Source organism: Macrotis lagotis, chromosome 2 (assembly GCF_037893015.1).
Source record: "Macrotis lagotis isolate mMagLag1 chromosome 2, bilby.v1.9.chrom.fasta, whole genome shotgun sequence".
Classification (NCBI taxonomy): Eukaryota; Metazoa; Chordata; class Mammalia; order Peramelemorphia; family Peramelidae; genus Macrotis; species Macrotis lagotis.
The window spans coordinates 326,053,241-326,080,726 of record NC_133659.1 but is presented as its reverse complement, the minus strand read 5'-3'; the positions used below and the strand labels follow the sequence as shown (position 1 = coordinate 326,080,726).

Sequence of the window (27,486 nt, the reverse complement as noted above, 5' to 3'; positions counted from 1 at the left end):
ATATATATATATGATCAAATTGGCTCCGTCTCACTCTTGAGAACTATACCAATTCATATTTATTTATTTATTTATTTGTGTGTGTGTGTGTGTGTGTGTGTGTGTGTGTGATCAGATTGGCTCCATCTCACTCTTGAGAACTATGACTTGAGAGGATCCAACTGATGAATGTTCAGAAAGGGTGAATCCCAAGTGACAGTCAATAATCCCTTTTCTTTCTTCCTCCCAGGTGAGGTCCAAGAAAGGGTTAAGCAGCTAGCAACAGCACTCTGCCTTCCCAGGATGGTTAGCCAATGAGCATCCTTCCTGATGATGTAATGTTCGGGGCTGACTACTCATTGGTTAAATCTATTGTTTCTTTTCGGGGTGGGGGAGTGGAGGGGGAGAAACCCAAAGGGTTAATTATTCTGTGCACTGGATAGATGGGGTTTTCCCTCCCCCCTTCCTTCTGCCAGCTGTGTGGCTGGGTACCAGGCTTAGTGGAACCATCGATTTCTCCTCTGCCAACCAACAGCTGCAGTTCCTTCCTCCTCTATTCTCATTTCATCTCTCCACACCCAGCCATGAGACACATGTGCCTTCTAGTACTACTCCTGGAAACAAGGGGGTAGAGAGGAGGAGAAGGATTTGGGGGGAAGCAGGAATGGCAGAGCTGAGCAGCACAGCCTCTCTCTCTTCCCCAAGGGGAGGCTAGCAGCCCCAGCTGGGCTCCCTCCTACCCTCCTGAGAGCCTCCTGGCAGGCTCTATAGAATTCATGCTGGTCAAACAGAGCCAAGGCCACCAGGCTGGTTGGGGAGAAGTCACCTGATTTGATGAGAAAAGCCCTATTCACCAAGGGCAGTGAACAAGACTGTTCTGCCTGGTGGGCTCCCATCTGTACTGCTCTGCTCTGCTCTGGGGAGCACATTTTAGCAAGGGGTATTTTCTTTTAATCTGGAAAGTATCCATAGAATAGAAATCTGGATGGGGAGGGGTCTCATGATGAGAGGGAGGAAGAAGGGAGGGAGGGGATGAGAGATGGGGAGGAGAACAGGAGTAGGAAAGAGGAGAGAAGGAAAGAGAGGTAAGGGAAAGTAACAGTTGGGGAGGAGGGAGGGAGGAGTGACAGAGATAGAGAAAGGAGGAGAGAGAGATCATAAGAGAGAAAGGAGTGGGAAAGAGAGGGAGAGAGAATGAGAAAGAGATAGGAGAGGGAGAGAGAGAAAGAAAGGGAAAGAGAGTGAGAGAGAATAAAAAGGAGAAGGAGAGAGAGGAGGAGAGAGAATGAGAGAGAAAGGAGTGGGAAAGAGGGAAAGAGAATGAGAAAGAGATAGGAGAGGGAGAGAGAATGAGAAGAGAAGGAGGAGAGCAAAAGAGAGGGAGAAAGGGCAGGGAGAAGGAAAAGAAGGAGAGATCTTCAAATATAAACTGAAATAGCACTTTTCAGTCAATCATTTAATGAGCATTTATTAATTATCTATTATGAACCTCCACCAACCTGCCCTAGATTTAGGGAAATAAAGAAAAAGAATCACTACTCATAAGAACCCTATTTATTTATTAAGTTTATTGATTAACAAATATTTATGAAACATCCATAGTTTATCTCAGAAAATAAACATTACAAATGAAACTGTATCTAATCTCAAGGAGCAAAAAACAAACCAACAAATGTGTATCTATAAGGATATACAGAATAACAAGTCAGTCTATCAAGTCATTTATCAAAAAACTACTATAGGGGCAGCTAGGTGGCAGCATAGTGGATAAAGCACTAGCCCTGGAGTCAGGAGGACCTGGGTTCAAATCCAGTCTCAGACACTTAATAATTACCTAACTGTGTGGCCTTGGGCAAGCCACTGAACCCCATTTGCCTTGCAAAAACAAACAAACAAAAAAAAACTACTATATGTCAGAGAAAGATAGCAAAGCGGGGTACAAAGTCAAACATGAAACCAAGACAGCCCTCAAGGAGTTTCCATTCTAATGGGTAAGAAAAACCATCCATCTCAATATGAAAGGGATTCCAGGAACAGTGCCCCCATTTAACTGATAGGAACACTAAGGTCCAAAACAGTTAAATTATCTTTTTCAGAGGTAGGATGTGAACCCAAGATGCACATTAGACCCAAGCAGAATATAGATCAAACACCAGATTTGCACAAAGCATGGGGAGACTATATTTTACATGAGAGAGACAAAGAGCACAGACAGAGAGACCTGGGGTGTAGAGACCAAATGGAAGGCTATTTAACAGTTGAGTCAGGAGGTGATGAGCCCCTGAACATGGACAGTGGGTGTGGATGTGATAAATGTTCTAAAAACTGAATGGCCAAGAATTGGCAGCTGATTCAATGGGGGGAAGGCTTCCTTTGGGTATGGATTGTACTGCACGACTACTGAGTTTCCTTCCATCTCTAATAATTTATTCAATCAATGAACTCTGAGAGGTTGCTTCTCTCAGGATGGGCTTAAATCCTTCTTGAAAGCATGTGCAGTTAAGGCCCTAATCCTTTTCAAATTGCAAAGACCTGTTTATAGGAATCAGTTTTCCCTAGAGTCAATTGAATGCAAAAAAACCAGGTGTTTGGTCCCCTATAGCTGTTTTCTAGGCTTCGCTAAAACACAGACTGCAGAGATTAAAGGATAACAGAAGGCTAAGAACATTGGCTACTAGAACATCAGAGCTGAGACTACCTATAGAACATGGAATGTCAGACCCGAGAGGATCCTTAGAACAGACAATGATAATTTGGATGAATCTTAGAACAGTGTCATGACTGGAAGGGCCCTTAGAACAAAGGCTACCAAAGCTGGAAGTGGCCTTAGAACAGAGGATGCCCAAACTGGGAGGGTCCTTAAAACAAAGGATAGCAAAGCTGGAAGAGGCCTTAGAACAAGGAATGTCAACGCTAGAGGGGGTTGAGAACATAGAATATCAGAGATGGGAGGGGCCTTAGAACAGGGAAAGTCAGAACTTGGAGGGACCTTAGAGCAAAATATCTCAAAAGGGGGAGGAATTTTAGAGCAGGGAAGGTCTTAGACCAGAGAATGTGAGAACTAGGAGGAGCTTAGAGACTGAGCTCAATCTGGTTTTGTAAATGTGGGAATTGATACTCAGAGACAAAATTTTAAAAATCATTACCCAAAGCTACACAAATAGAGGCAAGACCAGGACTCGAACCTTGGTTTAAGATCTGATCACTTTCTTCAGAAGGCTCAGAAAACCAGCAATCCCAGGTCAGAAGTCAGGAAACTTTTCCACAGTGGATATACTAAATTTTGCCTATAATCCTTTCCTTCTGACAGGCTGAGATGAGGGAATATGGGAAGGGTGAGGTGCTGAATTCTTCCTTTTGCCATCTTGTAGCTATACTTGCCTAGGGAGGATGATGAGGGTCTAATGAGCATGGTAGCCTGATCATAGGGAGAATAATGTTGGGGCCACATATCCCTGGAAAAACGTGAGCACAATTCTCAGTATACCAGTTTGGGATTATCAAATCCTGGTCTGGATCATCATTATTATTATTATATTATTATTATTCATTACTAATGTGCTACTTGGTGATACTTTCAAAGGAAAAGGAAGGACTTATAGGACACAGAGCTAAGCACTTTACAAATATCTCATTTGAACCTCACAACAATCCTGAGGAGTAGGTTCTATCATTACCCCCATTTTTCAGATGAAGAAACTGAGGTAAATGGGATAAGTGACTAGGCTAGGGTCACATAGCCAGTAGCTATCTGAGACTGGATTTGTACTCAGATCTTTCTGACTCTAGGCATTACACCATTTAGCTTCCCCATATAGAATCTCATTGGTTTTAGCAAAAGTGCACATTTGGAGCAAAGTAACTTCAGGAGTGATATTGACTCTCCACGGTCATAGAGAAAAATGTTTTCTATATGTATTATATTCTCATCTAAAGGGTGGTCTCAGCTTTCCAAAGGGCTCTTATCCCAACTACCCTGCAAGCTAACAGGTGAACATAGTAGTCTCATTCCCATTTTGCAGATGAAGAAATGGAAAATGGGAGAAGTTAAATGACTTCCCCAAGGTCACATAGCTACAGATCTAGAATTTGAACCCAGGTGTTCTCAGCACCTTTTGCAGTGTTTCTTCCACTATTTTACATTTCTTGAGGTTTGGGAGAAAGGAAGTTGTTCTCTTTCTCCCAAGAATCACTCGGATGAACACAAATACCCATACTTTATACAAGATATTGATTTATTTCTTTAATTTATTCATTTAAAGACATTTTTATTAAACATTTAATATGTTCCAGACACAATATTAGGTGCTGAGAATTCAAATTCAGTGCTTCCCCTCATGTCTCTTACACTCTAATGAGGGGAAGATGATACATAAAAGGGAAACTGAAGAGGAAGGTTCCCTATGCAAGGTGAAAATGAGGAGTAGCTGTTCTGAACCCTTCCCCAAATAATGGAGAAGATGGTGAGTCTGGCCTCTTCCCCAAAATGGAGGTTCCAGGAACAGGAGGTTCTCACCAATGGGAGAAGGTACCTCTAGACAATTCTAGAGGAGAGAGGAGAAATCTGAGATATGTTAGTGAAGTCCATATTAAGCATCTACTTAGTCCATCCTGTGCCCCAGTTTTCCAATTATTTCAAGAAACAGGGTTCCTGAAGCAACAACTGCTGGGAATACAAAACCTCAGTTTGCTTATCTGTAAAATGCGAGCATAGATGATCTCCAAGATCACTTCCGTCTCTTAATTTAGAATTAATAAATTGTCCGCTTTTTACTAGCATGACATTGGACAAATAAGTCATTCCCTTCTCTGGGTCTCAGTTCACTCACCTGTAAAATGAGGTGGCTGGACCCGTGGATCTCTGTGCTGCCTTTGAGCTCCAAATCTAGATTTGTCAAAGAAGAGATTAGGCCACTTCTATAGGCCAACCAAGAGGAGGAAGGGGCGGATCAATGTCCATGGAATTCCAAGACAATTCCAATAGGCCCTCCATGAAATTGCCATTCTGCTTTCTCTGAATAAAGGAAAGCATGTGGGTGAAAACTGTTCAAACTGTTGAGGGGGAGACGTGTCATATGGAAGCTGATGACCTCCAGAAATAGAAAAGCTGTTATAGTAAGGCAGGAATCTTTGACTTCTAGTCCTAGAGGGTGCTGCTGACTAGGAACGAGAAACAGGAAAGAGATCTAAGATCCGGGCCTGCTTCCTTATTTGATAGATGGGGAAACTGAGGTCCAAATGGGGAAGTACCCAGTTAGAGGAGAAGCACCCGGATCAGAACCCATGATTAAGAGGACATCGATAGGGACATGGATTTAGAACTAGAAGCTAGATGCCATCTAATTCAGGATCACCCAGCTCACGGTGATCTCAGACACAATTCTAACCTAGTTCTTGTTCTGCCTTGATCTTCTTGTGGTACAAAGTTGTTGCCACCTTTCAAGCTTTATTTTTGGATTAGAAAAATCCACACACCTCCTCATTCCCCTCTCCTTAACCTTGACACCACGAAACCATGCAAGGTAAAGATAATATCCATCACTCATCTCAATTTGATTAAAAGGGTTGAAAAGGGATTTTTTTCCCCCACTGATCATTGTGAGGTGAGTGGTATAAGGAGAGCCATGTGGAGTGATGGGCATTTTGCCTCAGGGTGCTGACAGGACCAGTGTTTTCTTAGCAACATCGAAAGACTAAAGCATGGGAAGTAGATATTAAAAATGAATTAAAACAGGAAGATTCCAGATGACAGAGTAGGTTGAGTTCACACACACACACACACACATACACAGAGCAGCGACTTGCTCAAGGTCACACAGATAAGTAAGTAACAGATGTTAGTCCAGAGTCTTCCGGCCTGAGAAAAATATTTTTCTATTGCCTTAAACTGGCATCTTCGAGACCTGGGCCATGCTTATCGGCTTGCACTAATTAACTGGCTCCTCTGGGTAGTGGCAAGGCTAGGCCCGCCCCTAGGATTCCTTTCCCTGACTGCATGTCTTTTTGATTGCTTGCAAGGCTCAAACAAAAAAGGCCGAGAGAAAGATGCTGAGTTGTCCTGGCTGGGCTGGAGGAGGGAGGAGAGGAGGGTGGGAGGCGGAGGGCGGCATAAATGAGGGGTTTGGCCAGGGACTGACTCATCCAATGGGGCCGGGCTGTTCTCCAGAGAGCCATCGGGGATGGGGGAGGGGGAGGAGAGGGGAGGGAAAGGGGAGGGAAAGGGCTGGAATGAGGCAGCATTTTACTCCAATAGCAGAACCACAACGTGAGGTCTCTAAAGCTTCTGAGTTCCTCTCTGGCCTGCCCTACCTGCCTCCTTAAGACAAGATCTCCCTCCCTATCCTTCAGACTTTCCTTTCCTATGAAATGGGCCCAATCTTTGATCAAGGTGGATCATTTGGGGCTGCCGGAAGCCGAGACCATGTAAGTACCTTGTTTTAATTTTAGGCTCTAGGGCTGGGAGGGAATCCTCTCATAGAAGAGGGAATAGGCAGCCCAACCTGGGGAGGTGATTACCCACAGCTACCCGGGAAATGGGTGACCCAGGGTTTGGAGCAATCTGTGACCCTTCTGTTTCAGTTCTCCCCTCACCGCCCATCAACCTTCAAGCAGAACTAGCTAGCCAACATTTATATTTATTTTTGAAGTGATCTCATTTAATCTTTGTAACAGTGCTGTGAGATAGGTGATATGATTATCACCCCCATTATAGAGATGAGGAAACTGAGGCTGAGTTCAAATGATTTCCCCAGGCCCAAAAAAGCATAGTGCCTAGATGGTGAGATTGTGGGGTCAGGAATACCATTTTTTTCCAAATCTGGCAGACCTCGGCTGTGTAGACCTGTGAAACTTGCAATCGCCTTGAGCCTCAGTTTCTTTCATTGTACATAAAGGAGAGGATGCAGGATCCTTCGGCATAACTAGATTCAGTGTCTGAAACCTGGATCTGCTGCCTTTCTGCCTCCTAAATGAGGGAGAGACCTTGAGGCAGTGAAATGATTCATGGCCCTACTAGCTCTTGGAAGGGGGAGGGGGGCTTTTTAGAGATTCTGCCTCTTCTCTCTCAGATCTGGGGACCTGAACTTGGCAGCTGATCTGCCAAGGGTATCTGCTGCAGATCAGAAAGGCCAGGGAAGAGGCTCTGGCCACAAGGGAAAGACCCCAGTGGTCCCTCTGAAAGTGGGTTGGCTATCCCTTCAACAGCATTCTCAATGCGGCTGAGGCTTCTATCCACTGGCTGCTGCATTGCCGTTCACTGCAGGAACTGGGGGGGTGGAGGGAAGGAGGAGGAGGAGGAGGAGGAAGAGGAGGAGGAGGAGGAGGAGGAGGAGGAGGAGGAGGAGACAGAGGAGGTAGAGCAGCAGCAGCAGCAGCAGCAGCAGCAACCTCAGCTCCAGGGGCTGAAAAATCCCTTTGTTGTCTGGTTGGGGCAGTTGGGCAAGATGCCAGCCTCTTTGGGATCAAGGAAGCTGGAGGATGGCTCTGGGGGGGCCTCCCTATTCCAGAGCTGGGGAGCTTTCTGCCCCTGCCCCTCAGGTCTGCCGAGGCAGCCAGCCCTCCCCATCATTGTCTCTGCCTTAAGGGAAAATGACTGCTGCTTGGCTGGGGCCCAGCCTTCCGAGCTGTGCCACCGAGAAGCTTTGGAGGGGGGAGATGTGGGTGGTGATCCAGCCCAATCTCCAGGCAAGCCTCTGCTCTGCCTTCCTCCTTTATTCCCCAGCGGCCTGCCTTGAGGGCTGGTCCTCTGGACTCCAGAGATCTGGGTCCGACTCCCACCTCCGAAGCTGCATCACCACAGACAAGCTGGCCACCCTCCTCTGAGGCTCAGCTCCCTCATTTGCCAAATGGACCAGTAGCAGAAATAGCAGAAAAAGCAGCCTGGAAGAGTGGATGGATGAGAGTCCTGCCTGGCCTTCCATGTCTTCCTTCACAGCATGGAGGGAGGGGAGGCGAAGTGGAGAGAGAAGCAGCCTTCAAGTCTTGAAGACCCGAGTTCAAATCCCATCATAGAAATTTAATCATTATAGATATGAGCACCCTGAGAGGCTCTTCAGCCTCAGTTTCTTCACCTTTAAAAGCAGGGTTGTTCTGAGGATAAAATGAGATTACAAATCTTAAAATGACATGGCTATTGTCCTATGATCCTCTGCTTGCTTTTTTTTGGAAATCTAGAATTATCAGAAGAAAGTCAGTAATTATTTGTCTTTAATAAATGAATAGTTATTAGGTTTTTTCATATAGTGCATAGGCTGTTTTTCTAATAGACTCATTCCTTGATTTCTTAATTCCAATCCCTTCATTTTTTATCAGAGAGGAAACCGAGGCCCAGAGAGGTATAGCACCTTGCAAGGTAATACAGCTTAAACTGACAAGCACTTTCCCAAGCCCTCCCTTCCATGGATAGAATGGATCGACATGGGTAGGATTTGAACCTGCTCCTGACCTTCAGCCTGGAGGGTGTCTATCTTTCATTCGGCCTTTGAGGCTGCTCTGGGGAGATCTGATGACTCAGCCTGTCCAGAACCAAGGGGCATTGCAGACGCTTCACAGGAATGAGAAAGACTCTGGGGACAGCGAAGGCCTAGGAAGAAAAGGAAGAGAAGGAAAAAAGAACTGGAAGGAAAGGTAAGACACAGAAATCTTGACTTGGGGAGCTGGGGGGCCAGTGGGGAGGAGGCTCCTGGGCTTCTCTCTCTCTCTCTCTCTCTCTCTCTCTCTCTCTCTCTCTCTCTCTCTCTCTCTCTCTCTCTCCTCTCTCTGTCTCTCTCTCTCTCTTTCTCCCTCTCTTCCTCTCCCCCTCCCTTCCTCTTTCTCCCCTTCCCTTGCTTTCCTTCCCATCTCCTCTTTCTTTTTCTCCCTCTTTCCCCTTTTCTCTCCCTAGCTCCCTTCCCTTCTCTCCTCTTCCCCTTCTTTCTTTTTCTCTCCCTCACTCCTCTCCCCATCTTTTCTCTTTCCTTCTTTTCTCTCTCCTCCCTCTTCTTTCCCTTTCCCCATCTCCTTCTCCCTCTGCCCTCTCTCCACCTTTCTCTCCCTCTCCCTTTTTCTTTCCTTCCTTTTTTGATACTAGAGGTAGTTGAGCCCCAGAAAGTGAAATCATACACATTGGATAAGTCAATTCACAGCTAGACTTGAACCAAGATTTTTTTTACTCCAGCCTCAGGGTTCTTTCCACTCCACTAACCTGCCACTGAAAACCTGAGAAATGGGATTGATAATTTTGTACAGAGAGAAGTAGAATTTGTTACCATTCGCATTAACTTGGGAATTTTTCATTTTATATAGTGCCAACTCTATGCAAAGCTATGTACTAAGTGCTTTTCAAATAAATAAAGGCTTTCTAAATTGTTATGCATAGATATGCATATATATCTCCCTATCTCTATCTCTATTTCTAATTCTCTGGAGAGAGAGAGAGAGAGAGAGAGAGAGAGAGAGAGAGAGAGAGAGAGAGAGAGAGAGAGAGAATTTGATCCTCATAACAATCTTGGGAGACAAGTGGTATCATTATCTCCATTTTACAGTTGAAGAAACTGAATGGAAAAGGTGAGATGACTTTCCCAGGGTCATACATTTGTGGTTTTTTTTAGGCCAGATTTTAATTTATATCTTCCTGACCTCAAGTCCAGGGTCCTTTCCATGGGGCCACTAACTTCCCCAGGAGTTTTCACTGGAATAATTATGAGACAGAAGCTCCTCTCTCCATACTTTATACCCATTCCTCACTGAGGTTTGGAAATGATATGTGTACAGTCATGGTGACACAGTTAAAAGATCACCGGGTTTTATATATATATATATATATATATATATATTCACATTGGGACTACAAGGTCTTCATCTATGAAATGAGGTGGTTGGGCTAAATCTCTTCCAGTTCTCAGACTATGGTCCTATTACCTTACCTGGAAAGGGCATTAAACCTAACTCCTCATTTTACAGCAGAGGTAACTGAGACCCAGAGAAAGAAGTGACCTGTCCAAGATGATGATGGTCATATTGATGATGATGGTGATGGGAATGATGATGATGGTGATGAATGATGATGATGATAATAGTGATGTTGATAGCATCATTTCTATAGCACTTTACATGAATTATCTCATTTGATCCTCACAACCACCCTGGAAAATAGGTACTTGATTATCCTCATTTTTATATTTGAGGAAACTGAGGTAAATAGTTTAAGTGACTTGCCCAAGGTAATAAGCAACTGAGATAAATTTGAGCTCAGGTTCAAATAAATTGTTTAGACTGATTTTGAATGCAAGTCCTCTGGCTCTCGATCTCATTCTCTTTCTAGCAGAGCAAGTTTTCCTTAATAGAATACTGTGATGCCTCTGATGCAAATATGATTGTTCCCATTTGGAGTTCAAGCAGTAACCCTTTGGTTTTTGTCCTTATGTTTCTCTAGGCCTACACAATATGTGTGTGCTACACATTATAACTAGATTTGAAATCAGAAACACCCATTGGAATGCAGCCTCAGACACTTAACTGAGTGGTCCTAGGCATGTCATTTAACCTATGTCTGCCTCAATTTCTTCATTTGTACAATGGGGATCAGTACTAACCTCCCATGGTTGTTGTGAGAATCAAATGAGATACTCATTTTAAAGACCTTAGCACATGTAGAAACTATATAAATGTTATTCTATTTGCTTCCTATGAGATAATAAGGGCTGAATGAATGAAAGAAACTGAAGCTGAGAGACTTTGCAAAGTGGAGAAATTTCTGGCTTGGGAGACTGGAGATCTAGGTTCAAATTTCAGCTGGGCTACTTATTACCTGTATAATAATCAGTTCACATGGGTGGCTCTGGGTTCCTCATCTGAAAAATGAAGTGATTGGATTGAATGACCTTTGAGGTTGCTTCTAGATCCAGATTTTTGATTCTTTGTAGGGAAGCAACTTGCCCAAGCTTGTGCAGCCAGTTAGTCCATCAGTCAACCAATAGGAATTCATGAAGCGCTGACCATGTGCCAGGCAAAAAGACCCAATAAAACAAAAAGGAACTTACCATCTAATGGGGGAGACAGCATTTAAATAGATGGAACCAAAACAGGATATGGACAAAAAGCTTTCTGAAAGGGAGAATTATTAGGTTAATGACCAAGTCCAAACTTTGACCCACATGTCTTGACTCAGTTTCCCACTCTGCATTCTCTCATGAGTAAATGCAGTAACACTTACTGAGCCAGACACTGCCTGGTGTCCAACTCAGAACTAAGAGAAATTTTCCCCCTTCCTTAAGATTTCTGATCCTCCTAGACTCCAACTATAAACTTTTTCTCCCTAGGGTGCCCCTTGGCAACTCTAGGAAGGTTACAATCAGATATCTGTCCCAACCAGGTAACTGTGGGTAAGGCCAGGTGATAAATAGGCAGGAAATACTCACCTGTACTTGGCAACAGAACCCACACTACCCATCTGTCTATTAGCTTCATTTCCTGTACTCATAGACTCTATGAGAGTCCCCTTTATTTCATTCCTCTCCCTCTCGGGTATACTCCACTTGTTTATTGATATCCTTTAATATAATAATTCTGCCCCATAACCCCCTCAAGTGTAAACTCCCAAATAGAAGCATCCAGAATCAAGATACAGTTTAAGTCAGCTTCAATATTCAGTAATCCAAAATTCAAAATCATGGCTTTCAGATTCAAAACCACAGCTGGCAAGACACCAATGAATCTTTTACCAGGCAACAATACTTTTTAGATAGAAGACTAGTTTTGAATTTTGAGCTCAAATTCTGCCCCTCACTCACTAGCTTTATGACCCTAAGTCATATAACATTCATCACCCTTGGTATCCTCAATAGCATAATGGGGTGATAATAATAATAATAATAATAAGACCTATCTCACAGCTATATCTGGAAAATACTTTATAAAATGTAAATTGATATATGAGTTCTATCTGTTATTACCACATGAAACTAGAAGGTACATGGGACAGCTCGGCATTGCAGTAGATAGAGGGCTGGCCCTGGAGTCAGGAGGAGCTGAGTTCAAATGTGACCTCAGACACAATGCTTGTTTAACTATGTGACTTTGGATAAGTCACTTAACCCCATTGCCTTACATAAAAAAGCTACATTAATTCAGAACAAAAGGCATCTAATTTTAAAAACATTAGGTAAATAAAAAGAAAACACTTGCCTACACATCCATACACACATGAGCACACTCTTCTACAGGTCTCCACAGCCCTGGTGGGAGAAGAAGGCCACATTAAGAACATACTTAGCTTAAGAGATATATGGGAGAATGAACATATGGTTCAGACAACTCTAGGGTTGTATCCAAACTGAAATTCTCCTCTAGAAGGACGGGAACAGCCTAACACATATCCGACATTTGGGGGGGGGAGGATTTCAAAGGGTTCTCAAAGGGAATAATTAGGATCCTATGTAAGAAATTTCTATTAGGAAATCATCCCAAGAAGGATGGAATAGTCTCAAAAATTAAATTCTGAAGACACAAGGAAGAAAAGGGAGGTTTTTAATAGAGATTGATTTAGAGTTGACAGACAACTCAATGACCAATTTACATCTTCTGGAAAAGGGAAAGAAGGACCATTAACAAGGATACACCATGACATGGTCCCCTAAGAATAATGTCAGTAATACTAACGCTCAGAATGCCAAGTGTCACAATAATTGGTCCTTTTAAACCTAATGTCCATGTAGTTCCTCAGTTTCAGATGAAAAGTTAGGAACACAATTGCAATTACTCTGAGTCACCAGTTAGAAAAACAAATTGGGGGGTAGCTAGGTGGCACAGTGGATAAAGCACTGGCCTTGGAGCTAGGAGTACCTGAGTTCAAATATGGCTTCAGACACTTAATAATTACTTAGCTATGTGACCTTGGGCAATTCTCTTTAACCCCATCGCCTTGCAAAAACCACAAATTTGTCAGAAGCTTAATTCTCTGCTTTAGTTTACATTACTATTTCTCTCTGCTTAATCCCTTGCCTCTTTCACTTAGGGAAATTCTGCTTATGAGATCCATTTGGATTAATAAAGAAAGGCAATTATTAAATTTTAATATCTCAATAGGCATTGAGTAGGGAAATTTGGGGAAAAAGAAGACTTTTTTATTTTTATTCTCTTTTTTTAATATCTCTCATTTGTGTAACTAGTGGGTCCAACAGGTAGAATCATCTTGAGACTTCTGCCCAGAGACCTATAAGCCTAAGGCCTTTCTTCCTATCTCCCTTCTCTGATACCACTCGCTCATACCTTTCTCTTTCTGTTTTTGAGGTTCTCACTAGTTCAGTTTTGTTTAGCTCCACCCTTGCAAAAGCCAAAAAAGAAAACCAGCTACAATAATCCTAATCATACACAACCTATCCTCCAATGGAATTTGGCCATAGATGACTGATGAAATTAAGCGACATTCCTATAAATCACTGGGAACCTGCAACCTCAATCATAGAATAATAGGTGCTCTTTAGAAATGTACAAAATGTGATTCAAAATGAAGAGGGGTTCTATGAGTAGTGCTAGTTGAGTACTGGGGGATAAGGGAAAAGAGTATTAGAGATTAGAAATCCACCAGTTCCGTCATTGGAGGTCCAGGCCTGAGTAGTGACTGGTATAATAGAATGGAAAGAATAGCAGACTTGGAATCAGAGAACTGGAGTTCAAATCTAGTTTCTGAAGTTTACTTGTGTAAACTGGTGTAAACTGGTAACAAGTCAGTTAATCCCTCTTACTTCTGTTTTCTTCTTCCATAAGACATGTGATCAACACATTGGCCGTCTTTGATTCTGGAGGTCCAATGATGGAGCAAGTTTTGTATATCCTAATCAAGAAGTGATAGATTTAATGTATATAATGAAACCAAAAAAACAAATTTGACACATCCACATTCAATGAAGGGATTTGTTACTGCCTAACTATGTATATTTGTTTTTCTTTTTTTTTTTTAACAGGCAGAGGGTAGAGGTAAGAGAAAATGATTTCTATTCATTAAAAAATTAATTTGAAAATGTGAGGGTTAGGCTGTATCATGTATAAAGCATAATCTCTCTCTCTCTCTCTCTCTCTCTCTCTCTCTCCATACACACACACACACACACACACACACACACACACACACACACACATGCACACACGCACACATACACATTTATTATTTTATACTCTCATATTTCCAGGAAATTGGCCCCAGGTCTTTAATCAGCAAGTACACACCACAATTATTTAGACAGAAAGTCTTTAGACTTTCTGTGGGGGTAATTCATCAAGTTTTTACAGCCTAATGGAAAAATTCCTGAAGGATATGCAATTCTCTCTGCCCCAGTCATGCTGTTCAACAAGCTATCCTTTTAACTGGAATTTGGTTTCCTGAATGGTAATTGGAATAAAGATAGATAGGACCAATTAGTTGGACTCTGAATGGTAAATGCTTCACCTTGGTAGAGGAAATATGATGCATTGGAATTATGTATGGATTTATAATTAGAGGATTTGGGTTCAAATCTTACCTCTGACCCATACAGGTTATTGGTAATTTCTTCTAAGCCTCGGTTCCCTTATCTAAAAAATAGGGGTAGGGATATTATCCCCTCCATCATATACTTCTTGTAGCTATTAAAAAGGATTATGAGAAGCATTTTTAAATACCAAAGAACTATTGAAATTTTAATGATGAATTCAATTGTTGCTAATTATTCTAGAGACCATGTGCCCTTAGTTGTTGAGCTGGACCATTGTGACAGGGTTTTCCAAAACACCACATGTGAGCTTAGGTAAACTAAGGTGGTTTCTTTGATTGTGCTTGGATGTCAGAACTCTGGATGCCCCTATTATCTGTCTGCAACACTAGACAACTTTCTTTTTTTATTTATTATTTTTATTCTTTAAATATACATTGATATATTGATACATTGATTAAATATACATTATATATTATATATATATATGCATGCAATATAATACATTGTTTTCTTTTGTTTTGATATCATCATCATTTTCTAATTCCATATACACACCTCTTCCAAGCAAACCATTCATTGTAAGAAAGAATCAAAAAGAAATGGGTATGGGGAACACAGCAAATCAGGCAACCATTGCAAAAAAGGGAAAGCTACATTTACTCATCTCTTCTTCAGGGCCAGGTTGTGCCATATAATTACATAATGTGTGGTTCATCCCTGTTTTTTTGTTCTTTCCATTTGTGTTGTGATCCTTGCGCAAATTGTTTTTGGTTCTGCTTACTTTGCATTGCATCAGATCATATATGTCTTCCAATGCTTCTCAGAATACTTATAGTCCATCATTTCTTGTAACATAAATATATACTGTGACATTCATGTCCCACATTTTGCTTGGTGAATTTCCAATTAATGGGCATTAATTATATTTGCAATTCTTTATTACACCAAACTGACAATTTCTTTGATCTCAGCTAGTGTATTTAGTAACCCATGCTCCAAAAAATATGAGGCATCAGATTCTCTCTTTAAAGTTAATGTTTGTACATGACCCCATACCTATTTTGATCCCTGCTTCTTGAGGGTTTCCCAGTGATGCTTTGTTTTGATCACTTTAGTTCTCTGTCCTAATAAGTCTCCCATATGCTAACTGTCTTAACTGGACCTTCTGATTTTCCTGGGTGATTGTGAGAATCATGGGATCATAGATTTGAAGGTGGAAGGGACTATAGAAATTTTCATAGATCCCTTGGCAGTCCACTAAAACCTATGGACCCCTTTTCAGAATCATGATTTAAAATGTTCAAAATAAAATACACAAACTATCAAAGGAGATTAATTATAGTGACAGCAAAAAACTTTCACAACCCCCCCCCCAGCCTTTGAACCCTTGCTATAGTTCAATTTCCCTATTTTTACAGTTGAGGAAACTGAGGTTTAGAAATGTCATGTGACTTTCCCAAGGTCAAACAGCCTGTGTCAGAGAATGAATTTGAACCTCGAATGATTCAAAATTTTTCAAACACTTTATCAACAGTAAAACACTTAAATGTCCACTTTGATGCTGTTATTTCTGTTGTCTTGTATTCTGTTGACCCACCTGACCTGATCCAGGACTTAAGTACAGAGAAAATGTCGAATGGCTATTTCCATTTAAGGAAATGAGAATCTTCCCTTGGAGGAGAGAGGGTTCAGAGGAGATATGAAAATTCTCTTTAAGTATTTGAAGAGCTCTCGGCCAGACCAGGAATTGCCCTTGTTCTGCTAGCCTCAGAGGTCAGAACTAAGAGTATTAGAGGGAGGGGGGAAGTTGCAAAGAAGGTGATTTAAGCTTAATTACATGGGAAAGTTTCCCAACACCAAAGATGTCCAAAAAAAACCAAACAAAAAGTGAAAAGAGAATTCAGTTTCAGCTGGGTCAGGCTGCTGGGGAAGAATCCTCCCTCCCTCTACAGGCAATTATTCCTCTGGTCTTAGCTGACCCTAGAGAAGGAATTAGGAAGCTCCCTGGTCTGCGTCAAAGGGAGCTTTCCAACATAATGGTCTAAACACATACTTTTTAAGGACATAGAGTCCAGTCTGCATAGCAACTAAATCAATTGCCCAGATACTGGATCATGGATTTGTGTTTCTTAGCTGTGTCATCTTGGTCAAGACCCTTCCTCATTTTTAAAATAAAAAGCTTAGGTTAGCTCACTGCAAAATTCCCTTCCAAAGGGGTGGCTAGTTGGCCCAGTGGGGTGGCTAGGTTGCTCAGTGGATAGAGCACCAGCCCTGGAGTCAGGAGGACCTGAGTTCAAATGTGACCTCAGACACTTAATAATTACCTAGCTGTGTGCCCTTGAACAAGCCACTTAACCCCATTGCCTTGCAAAAAAAATTTAGAAAAAAATTCTTTTTAATTCCCTTCCAAAACTAAAATCTATGATTCTAAGAGGGGAAAATTTGAAGAACAGTCTATATGAAAAAAAATCTGGGGGTCTTAGTGAACTGCATGCTCAATATGTCAACATTGTGATGGAACTGCTGGGAAAAAAATAATGATTTAGCTTTAGTCTCCACTAAGAGAGATGCTGTGACTCAAACCAGGTTGTATATTACCATTGCCTTTGACCATGGTCAGGCAACTAGGGAGTGTTTTGTCTAAATCTATGTCCTATGTTTCAGAAAGGATGTTGACAACCTCAAAATGTTTTAGAAGGAGAACAAATGAAACTATGTCGTATGATGATCAGCTGAAGAAATGGAAAAAAAAGACTTGTGGATGGGGAGAATAAACAGGAATTATTTTTAAATATTTAAAGACTATCATGTAGAAGAGGGATTGGTCCTAGAGAATTGAAACTAGAACTTATGGGTACAAAATAAGAGACAGAATTTGGCCTGAGAAAAGGAAAAATACAATTACTTCACAAATTGCTGCCTAAAAGTAAACTTGCCTTCATAAGCAATGAACTCTTCATCATTGAAGAAGCTCAATAGGCAAAAAAGAATGATAATCTCCCCAGTCTCTATCCCAATAAGTCTTTTATATCAGAGATTCTTATACAGGCTTGAGAAGAGCTAAGTAAATCTAACTCTTCTATTTATTTCCTTTGTGACCCAGAGAGAGTCTCTTTATCTCAGTTGCTTTCTCTCTAAATAGAAAGCTTGAACAAAATGGCCTTGTGAAGCCCTTTCCCTCCCATCTCTGGGATTCGGTGTTTCAAGGACCCAGCAGCACAGCTGATCAATTTTTTCATTTTGGGAAGTCTTCTGAAGTCATTAGATGAGATTCCCTAAGGTCATCATAATCTCTTGTCAGCATAGACCCCATTGCAGGTGTGATTTCCTGCCTTCCCCTCAGCATCAAGGGAGCTGCTGTACTAGTCCTAATGAGAGTCATCAATCATTCCAACTCCAGTCCTAAGGCCTTGAAAATTAAAACCCATAAATCTGGGCCCCAGCTGCCAGAGAAAACAGACCATGGCTATTGCTTTGTGACAATGATGTTAATGCTTTGACTAAACCCCTGGAATCTGTGTTTGGGGGATTCCCCTCACTCCACTCAAACGGGAGAAGTGCAGCCTGGGAAATTTATGAAAATTTACTTTCCCAAAATGGGCAGAGTCTTGCCCAAGCGGCTATGCTGTGGGGTCCTAGGACTAATTAGCTCTCCTTTCTTCTAGAATTTATTATATCGGCCACATAAGAAAATAAAGTCAACCTGGGTGTTGGGGGAAAGAGTGGTGAACCAGGGTGAAAACAAATTCTAATCCTAGCTCTGATAATAGCTGTGTGACCTTAGGGAACTCATGTCTCTTTTCTGTTCATCAATTTATTGATCTGTAACAAAGTACATGGTACCCCATAGACATTTGATATATATTTAATGGTTGGTTGGTTGGTTAATTGATTAAAATGATAAATCTAGGATCTTGGATAATCTCTCAGGTCTCTTCCTTCTTCAAAGTGGCTAGATTCTCTGTGACTAGATAATTCTTTGTCAAAAATATAGCCAAATGTATTCCACCACTGGGAGGGAGATGAGGCCCAGTGATCTCCAAGACTCTACCCAAGGCTAATATTATAACACCCATAGGTCTTTCTCATCCATTATCCTATAGAATGGAAGCCCCTTGAGGGCAGGTACTGCCTTGATTTTTGTATTTAACTATTCATCACCTAGAAGTGGCTGAAGAGAATCAACGGCTACAAAATATGCCTTGATGGACCTCGATGCCTCTTACAGTGCCTGGCACATAGGAGCTTCATAAATGTGTGTTGATTTATTTATTGATCTCCAATGCCTAGCACTGTGTCTGGCGACAAAAGCTTCAGAAAAGTACATGGAGTGACGCCTCACCATCATCATAGGAGCAGAAGGAGCATGTTCATTGATTGATTGCCAAGTCCAGTGCCTGGCACATAGGAGTTTCATAAATGTATGTTCATTAATTTATTGATCTCCAATGCCTAGCACTGTGTCTGGCACATAGTGGGAGCTTTATGAACACATCTTGAATTATTTTATTTAATCATCATAATGTACTTGGAAAAGAAAGGACTTGGGGGTGAGTGAATAGTTGGGGGTCTCTTAGAGATCTCCATGGGTAGATGAGAGGTCTTTTATAGATCTCCATGAATAAATAAGAGGTCTCTTAGAGAATCCCCTACTTCATCAGACAGATCATTGCTTTTCTAGAGATACCCGAATCCCTCCCATGCCTAGAATGTCTTCCCTCCTTCCCTCCACCTCAACAAGTCTTTTTCTTTCTTTAAGCTGGGACTCAATCACCATCTTCCGTATGAAACCTTTTTCTGATCCCTCCCAAATTACTATATATATATATATATATATATATATATATATATATATTATATATATATAACTACTAACTACTTTGGAAATATTTGTATTGTTCGATTTGTGTATGTATATGTAAATATGTAGTTTGTATGGACTATTCTCTTTGATTAGACTGTCAACTCTTTGTGAATAGGGATTGACTTCTTGGGATATAAGCCCAATAATGGAGTCTTCATTATTCTTTATACTTGTATTCCCCCCTGTGTCTAGCAAAGCTGGTGTTTAATAATTTCTGCTTGTTAGATGGTTACTTTAAATAGTTTTCTAGCACTTTGGGGAAATGTCATCTTCTACCACATCAGCAGTTGGCCGACATTTATCATTGCCTTCCATTGTTTCTTCCAAATAAGTTTTTGTTGATTTCTGTTGTGTTTTTTTTAAGCATCACCATAATTTTCCTGAGTATCACTCCCTTCCCATGCCCAGAGTTATCCCATAAAACAAATAATGTTTCAAACAGAAAAAGAAAGGGGAAAATCCATATAAGTATTTAATAAATTGTGGACCTCCCACCCCTTCAAAAGCTTGGGAGGCACAGTATCTTCTTGCATCTCTTCTGAGTAATATTTATTCAATTTTTATATAATTACACTTTTAATGTAATTTTATTTTTTAAATGTACATTATTTAATATATTGTTTACATTATATTATGTTATATAGTATGTTAATTATATTAATATGTATTTATATAATTATACTCCTTTATAATAAATATAACTTTCAATATTTTAGTTGTGATTTCTATTTTCCTTGTTTCTGATATATATCTTATTTTTGGCTCTATTTATATCATTATTCATCGGTTCTTATAGATCTTTCCATGTTCTGTATTCATCATATTTGTCATTTCCTACAGCTTAGGCATATTCTATCACTTCCATGCACCACCATTTATTTAGCCATTCACCAATCAATGAACATCTACTTTGTTTCTGATTCTTTGCCTTTATCAAAAAAGTGTTTCTGTAAATATTTTACTGTATATGGAGACTTACTTCTTATTGTAATTGGCTTTCATGGGATGTAAGTCTCTGGTTCAAAGAATAGAGACAATTTTGATATTTTATTGTTCTAATTCCAAATTGCGTTCCAAAATGGTGGTTCATTTCACAGTTCCACAAACAATGTATTAGTATGCTTATCTTTCCACAATTATTCCAACATCGTTCCCATTTTCGTCATCCTCAATTTTCAGTGTGAGGAAAAATCTCACAGTTGTTTTGATTTGCATTTCTCTTATCATTAGTTATTTATATCATTTTTCATGTGGTTGTAAATAGTTTGTAGTCTAATGAACTGTTGTACTTTTTTCATATCCTTTGACCTTTTATCTATTGGGGAATGGCTATGGTCCTATGTAAATCAACGTTATCGGTTTACATTTAAGGTAACACATCCTTATCAAATATATTTGATATAAAGGGTTTTTTTCCTCCCTTTTTGACTGCTCTTTTTCTTATGCTGGGAAAATTAATTTTGTTTGTGTAGAAGGTTTTCAGTTTTCCATTCTCTAAATTCCTTAAAAGGAATTCAAGTAGGTCCATTTCTTTATCTGCTGTCAAGCTGACTTAGTGGTCATAAACCTATTTGAAATGAACAATGGCACAGATATTACAGGGTCATGGTCACTGACTTATCCATATAAAGAACATGGAGTCTACTTATTCTGCTCATCAGATTAGAACATTTCCAGCTAGAGAAACTTCTAAATCTGCAAAGTAAGCATCCAAGAAAGCAGTTCTATGAAAAAAGAACAGTTCCTCTGCTTGCAAACTCTCTCAAGCCTCTGATTCTCTCCCTCTCCTTCCTCTGTCCCTGCCTCTTCCCCTTCTTTTCTCTTTCTTCTTCATCCTTATCTCTGTCCATTTTTCTCTCTTACTTTCTCCTTTCCCCTTTTCCTCCCTTCCTTCTTTGTCTTCTTTTCCCCCTCCCCTTTCTTTCTCTCCTTTCTTTCCCCTTTCTCTCTCTCTTCCCTTTCTTTTCTCTTTTCCCACCTTTCTTCCCATATCTATTTCTCCTCCTTCTCTCTCCCCCATTTGTCTCCTCTGTCTCTTCTTCTTCATCTTCATCTCCTCCTCCTCCTCCTCCTCCTTCCTCTCTCTCTCTCTCTCTCTCTCTCTCTCTCTCTCCCACCCACCTACCCCCATCTCTTCCCCCCTTATCTGCCTTTACCTTTCAATGCTCTGGGCAGCTCTCTAAGACCATCACTCCTAGTGCAGGGACCAATCTGCTCTAATAAAACTCATTCTTTACTTGAAGCTCTCTATGCTGATGAATCCAGTCAGTAAAAACAATAACAATGATTCTTCGTTAATGAAGGGTTTTGAGGTTCCTGATGTGCTTTCTTCCCAGTGGACTTGTGAGGTAGATCATGCAACTATCATTATCCTCATGTGATAGATGAGGAAACTGAGACTTGGACAGGAAGAATCAGTAATAATTATAATCAGTAGTCACTTATATAATGAGCGTATTTATATGTTATGTTCATATACTGAGTACTTTACAAATGTTATCTCATTTGATTCTCACAATATACCTAGGAGGTAAGTACTGTTATTATCCCTGTTTTTCAAATGAGGAAACTGAGCCAAACAGGGTCGAGGGACACCATCAACTAGTAAGTAAACTGGAAACAGCTGTGTATAGTAGAAACTCCAAACAGAAGCTTCCGGGAGGGTAGTGGGACTATGGAATGCTTGATGGGCAAGGCGATATCATAAGTATCCTGCTGAGCTTGGAGTCTAGAAACTTTCATATCCCTTATCTGAGATTTACTGACCTAGGAGCATGGACAAGCCATCTCACTTTTATGAGCCTCAGTTTCCTCATCTGCAGAAAAGGGGATGATGATGATGTTGATGCTTCCCTCTTTACCTTGGGTCTAAGGAAAGAAGCCTATAGGCTTTAATGTGCTTTAGCATATGAATGCTAATCGGGAGTTAGCTAGCATTTGCATATCACTTTAAGGTTTGCAAAGTGCTTTTAAAATATCTTAGTCCATTTCTACCACAATCCTATGAGATTATTCCTGGGGAATTTGAGGTTTAGAAAAGTCAAATGACTTACCCAGGGCCACACAGTTATTAAGGGTCTGAGGTAGGATTTAACTGGAGTCTTTCTAACTCCTGGTCAAGCATTCTACCCAGCTTTTTCGATCATTTCTAATAAAATTATAAGCATAGAGCTGACAGGGACTTGAGAAGTCATCAAATCAAATCTAATTTTACAGATGAGGAAACTGAGGCCCAGAAAGGAAAAGAGACTCACCTAAGGTCAAATAGGTATTAAAAGGCAGAACAACTATTTAAAGCCAGGCCTTTTTGCTCTAGATGCTGTTTTTATTCTCTGAAAACAGTCATCATGTCCTAGCCTAGTTTTCTTTCATTGCTAAGTTAAATGCACCACAAACCACAACCACCACCGCCACCCCAGCCTCTTCAAATCCTGGGTCAAAGTTCTATGGCTTCAAGGCTGGTTTTTTTTCCCAGAAAGCTCTTGAATGCCTTTATTCCCCATGGTAACTCTGCTGACATGCCTTGGAGTCCAGACAACCAATATCTTTGAAGTTTTGGATGATCTGTTAAGACAGATGGCTAGATGATGGGTAGATATCCATAGCAATGGACAGATTGGTACATGAATGATGAATGGATAGCCACGTATTTAGATATCAATAGATGATGGAAAGATAGGGAGAAAGAAAGAAATGGATAGGTGAATGGTACAGTTAAATAGATGGTAGATAGGTGGGCAGGTAGCTAGAGAGATGAGCAGACAGGTGAATGAATGAAGAATGGATGTCTAGGTAGGTAGATAGATCAATACGTGATGGACAGATAGGAAGAGAGAAAAAGAGACATGAATGAGTGGGTGAACAGTAGAGAAAAACTGATGATAGGCAAGTAGATAGATGAGCAGAGGTACATAAATAATATATAGCCATAGATTTATATATTCATGTGTGTGTGGAGAGAGAGTTCAATATAGATAGCTAGGTAAGTAGGTAGGTCGATATGGGGGGAAGGACTAGGTGGTGCTGTGGATAGAGCACTGACCTTGGAGTCAGGAGGACCGGAGTTCAGATTTGACTTTAGGCACAACACTAGCTGTATGACCTTGGGCTAGTCATGTAACCCTGATTGCTTGATATTCAGGGCCATCACCAATGGTTCTAATTCATATCTGACCCTGGATCCAGATGGTTCTGGAGGAGAAAGTGAGGCTGGTGACTTAGCACAGCCCCCCCCCTCTTTTAAATCCAATTCACATACTTTCATGACATCACCTTCCTGGGTCTTCTTTGAAAATGGATTGGAGCAGCTAGGTAATGCAGTAGATAGAGCCCTGGAGTTAGGAGGACCTGCGTTCAAATCTGACTACAGACACTTACTAATTACCTAGCTGTGTGATCTTGGGCAAGTCACTTTATCCTATTGCCTTAAATAAATAAAAAAAGAAAGTAAGAAAATGAAGGATAAACATTATGGATGGGGAAGACAGAGAAGCAGACAGAGACACAGACATGGAGATCAAGGGTGGGGGGCTGGATGGGTGAACGATAGAGATAAATTGTATGTATGTAATATATGGCCATCTAACTATAATAGGAAATTAATAAATAATTGTTGGTTGTTTAGCATCTGCTGAAGATCCTATAAAAGTTTATGGGTTGGACACTGGCAATCCCATGATTTATGTAGAAACTTTACAACTGCAATATGTAGCAGCTTTAGAAATGACTGAACTCACTCCCATCATTTTATGTGTCTAAGCTAAGAGGCAAGTTTCTGAGATGTAGAACTAAAACCCAGTAGTCACACACACACTGGAATCCTTGCATTATTCTGTATAGAGTTCTGGACTTGCTGTCAGAAGACTTCGGGTTGAAGGTCATTTGGCAGCTTCCGAATCCCATCTAAAAGCAGGGTTCAAATACCAGCAGAGACATAACCAAGATGAGGCAGAAAGAGCTTTGCCCTAAGGAAGTGACTTTTTTTTTGACCCAACCTGTGATTTCATTGGTTTGATTTGTCTAATTCCCCTCGACCAGTGTAGAACAGCACATGCTCTGTGATTTGGGGACTTAAGAGTTACCAAATGACCCCAGAGGCATTGAGAGAGCAGATGCTTGAACTCTTCAGAGTGATGGAGGAAGGTTCCATATGCCAAGGTCTGTAGAAATCAGAATCAGGTTCTCCCTTTTGGCCTTGCATTCCCAATAGCTCTTAAAGTGCCTTGTATGTAGTTGGTGCTTAATAATTACTTGATTCATGTCTTTCTTCTAGGGACTGTGCTTTCACCACTCTGGGTACCTCTCCACTTAACAGAGACTAAGAATGAGGATCCAGGAGGACTTAGGAGAAGGAAGGCAGGGGTGAGTGAAGCATGGGGTTACTCTGTTCTCTAGGAGCAGACTCCAACCTGGCCTCTTCCAACTGGCACCTCCCATGGGTGCCTGGCAGATTCAAATATGCATCAGAGTTGACTTCCTGCTTCTCGATCCACATTTGAAATTTCTTAATTACAGTTTGAGGTTTGGGGTTTGGAGAAATAGCTTCAGAAAGCAGAGGAAGCAGTCTTGGATTTGGAGGAGCTGGTTTTAAATTCTGATACTACCAATGTCATCTTAAAATATCTATCCAGGCCTCAGTTTCCTCATGAAGTGAGGAGGGTGGACCCTGTGGTCCCCAAGGTTCTAGGTCTCTCGTCCCCACTCTACATCACTCTGCTCTGGGTCTTCATTTTCCCATATATAATATTAAAGAGATTGGACTAGATAACCTCTGAGGTGCTTCATAAATGTAGACCTCAAATCCTTTTAACTTTGAGCAAGCCATTAAACTATTCTATGACTCAGTTTCTCCATCTGGAAAATGAAACACTTAGTCTCAATGGCCTCTGAGGTCCCTTCTAGGTCTCGAGCAATGATCCCTTTGACCTATTTGACTTTGGACAAGGCATTTCCCCCTCTTCAGATTTCAGTTTCCTCACCTATAAAATGAGAAGTTTATGTATGAAGTTGGGCTCCTGGGGTCCCTTTGTCAAGAAAATACATCCATAAGGCTGGATTTATCAAGAATAAACCTTTACTGCAATATAGTAGGAAAGAGAGACCCCCCAAGGCTTGAATTCAGAATGGATTATCTCCCCCCAAAGAGTCACAGAGAAGTTTTTTAAATAAATTTCAAGAGTACAAAGATTATCCATCAAAACCTTTAATGACTTCAGAGAAAAACCAGATACCACCAAGAAAATTGGGGAGGAATATGACAAAGAGAGGGAACCAAAATTAATTCCCTTGGGCAATTGATTTCCATTATAATCTGGAAGGAAAACAAAGAGTCATTACAAATTTCAAATAACATTCTCAATTATGACCATTCTACTGCCTCACCAAGGTAAGTCTTGCTACTTGAGAACTATTTTTTTTAATTTCCATACCAATTTCCTCCTTCGGGAGTCATTAATACATATTTTATGCAATATATGCATGTATGTATCACATAAAAATATATTTAAAATATTTGTGGCAGGGCCTCGAAGACCATTTGTATAATACTTTCCTCACTAATGGAATAATTGACTCATTGCTCCATGTCTTCATGAGGGGACAGAGTTCTAAAGACTTTGAAAGAGAGATGAGATCTTGGACTTCTGGCTTCTAGCTTCAAGAAAGGAGATGTTCAGTTCCAGATTCGGTTCCAGATTCTGAAGGGAAGGAAAGACTGAGAAAAAGTTAACAGGTAGACTACATCAATCACTTCCCCAACCCTGATTTGCTACACTAGAGACTTCAGGGGATTGCATTTTGGGTGAGATCTGGGACTCTCTTAGTTGAGTTGAGATATCTCACTCCTTGTGTGAGAGCTCATTCACCCTGTGTATGTTTGAAATTTTCTTATCTGTATACCTTCTGATTTCTGTTTGTTATCAGCTTGGAGAAGTGGATTTATTTGCTCTTTGCTATATGTTGGCTTTGTACAACTGACTTTTGGTGGGAAGAGAGTTGCCTTAGCTACGTACCCTGGAGAGCTCCTTCCCAGTTAAGGGATACTGATCAGAAAGGCAACTTGAACCTAACAATAATTTCTACCCTCCAGGGGTTGACAAACTACAGTCTTTTTGTCCTTTAAGCTAAGAATTCTTTTAAATAAAAAGAAACACTTTATTTAGAACTATAATAACCATCCTTAGAGCTGTACAAAAGAGGGGAGTGAAGTTTACCAACCCCTGCCCTAGAATAATAATTTTGGGGGACAGGGAGGTATAATTACAGCCTGGTACCTCACCTTTCTGAGGAGAATAGACTGATTAGTTTGGTGGCTCCAAACTTGTCTTTTCTTTCTGATAGAAATCAAAGTCTCCCTTGAAGAAAGGTGAGCAGACAAGACTCTAAAAAGAATTATGCTTCCCTGTGAGCCTTGTCTAGACAGACCCGTGTGGACAGAGACAAAGTGCAGGGAAAACACTCTTAGAGATATTCAAACACCCTACTCAATACATAGATGGGAGTGTTCCACATCATTTTTCTCTGTATTGTGGGTAGCTACCTCATAATTCTAGCCTCAGATTTTGAGAGAATAGATGTGGTCCTGCACAGGAAAATCCTAACGGTAGTTTCATTTTTTGAGATTTATGGTTTGCAAAATGCTTTATTTTAATGTCCCCATTTTGCAGATGAATTAACTTAGGCTGAGAAGTAATGTGACTTGTGTAGTCACACAACTAGTAATTTTGGAAGGCAGACTTCTGACTCAGATCTTCCTGGCCTAAAGTCAGTGCTCTAAACCAAAGAGCAAAGAGATGGCAATTTGTGGAACTGATCTGCTAGCTGAGGGATTCTGAGTAAGCAGCATGGAGAACAATAGGAATGTGAACAATAGGGTCCTTTATCCCTTAACCCTTGGCACAGTAGGTTCAAGTCTGTCTGGTTCACAACTCACTGTAAGAGATTGCCCATCTGCCTGCTTTGTTAAAAGATGTCAAAGAGGGAAATGGTTAAAACAGCATTAAAAGTGCACCGCCCCTGGAGTCAGGAGGACCCGAGTTCAAATCCAGCCACAGACATGTAATACTTATTTAGCTGTGACCTTGGATGAGTCACTTAACCTCATTGTCTTGCAAAAAAAGCAAAAAACAAAAAAGTGGTCCATCCCTGTTAAGGAAAATGATATCCACATCCAGAAGAAAAACGAAAGTACAAACTATA

General features: G+C 40.8%; 1 long non-coding RNA gene across 3 annotated transcripts in view; it reads left to right on the top strand.

The window, feature by feature from the left end:
• The first annotated feature begins 6,208 nt into the window (after positions 1 to 6,208).
• The window catches only part of LOC141515326 (uncharacterized), a 28,981-nt gene continuing 7,703 nt past the window's right edge, over positions 6,209 to 27,486 (top strand). For 2 of the 3 annotated variants that reach the window (XR_012476302.1, XR_012476301.1), the window contains exons 1-3: positions 6,209 to 6,402; positions 8,290 to 8,604; positions 24,563 to 26,020. This is a non-coding gene — a long non-coding RNA (uncharacterized LOC141515326). The remainder of the gene's footprint in view (positions 6,403 to 8,289; positions 8,605 to 24,562; positions 26,021 to 27,486) is intronic. The other variant, XR_012476303.1, reaches the window with a different exon arrangement.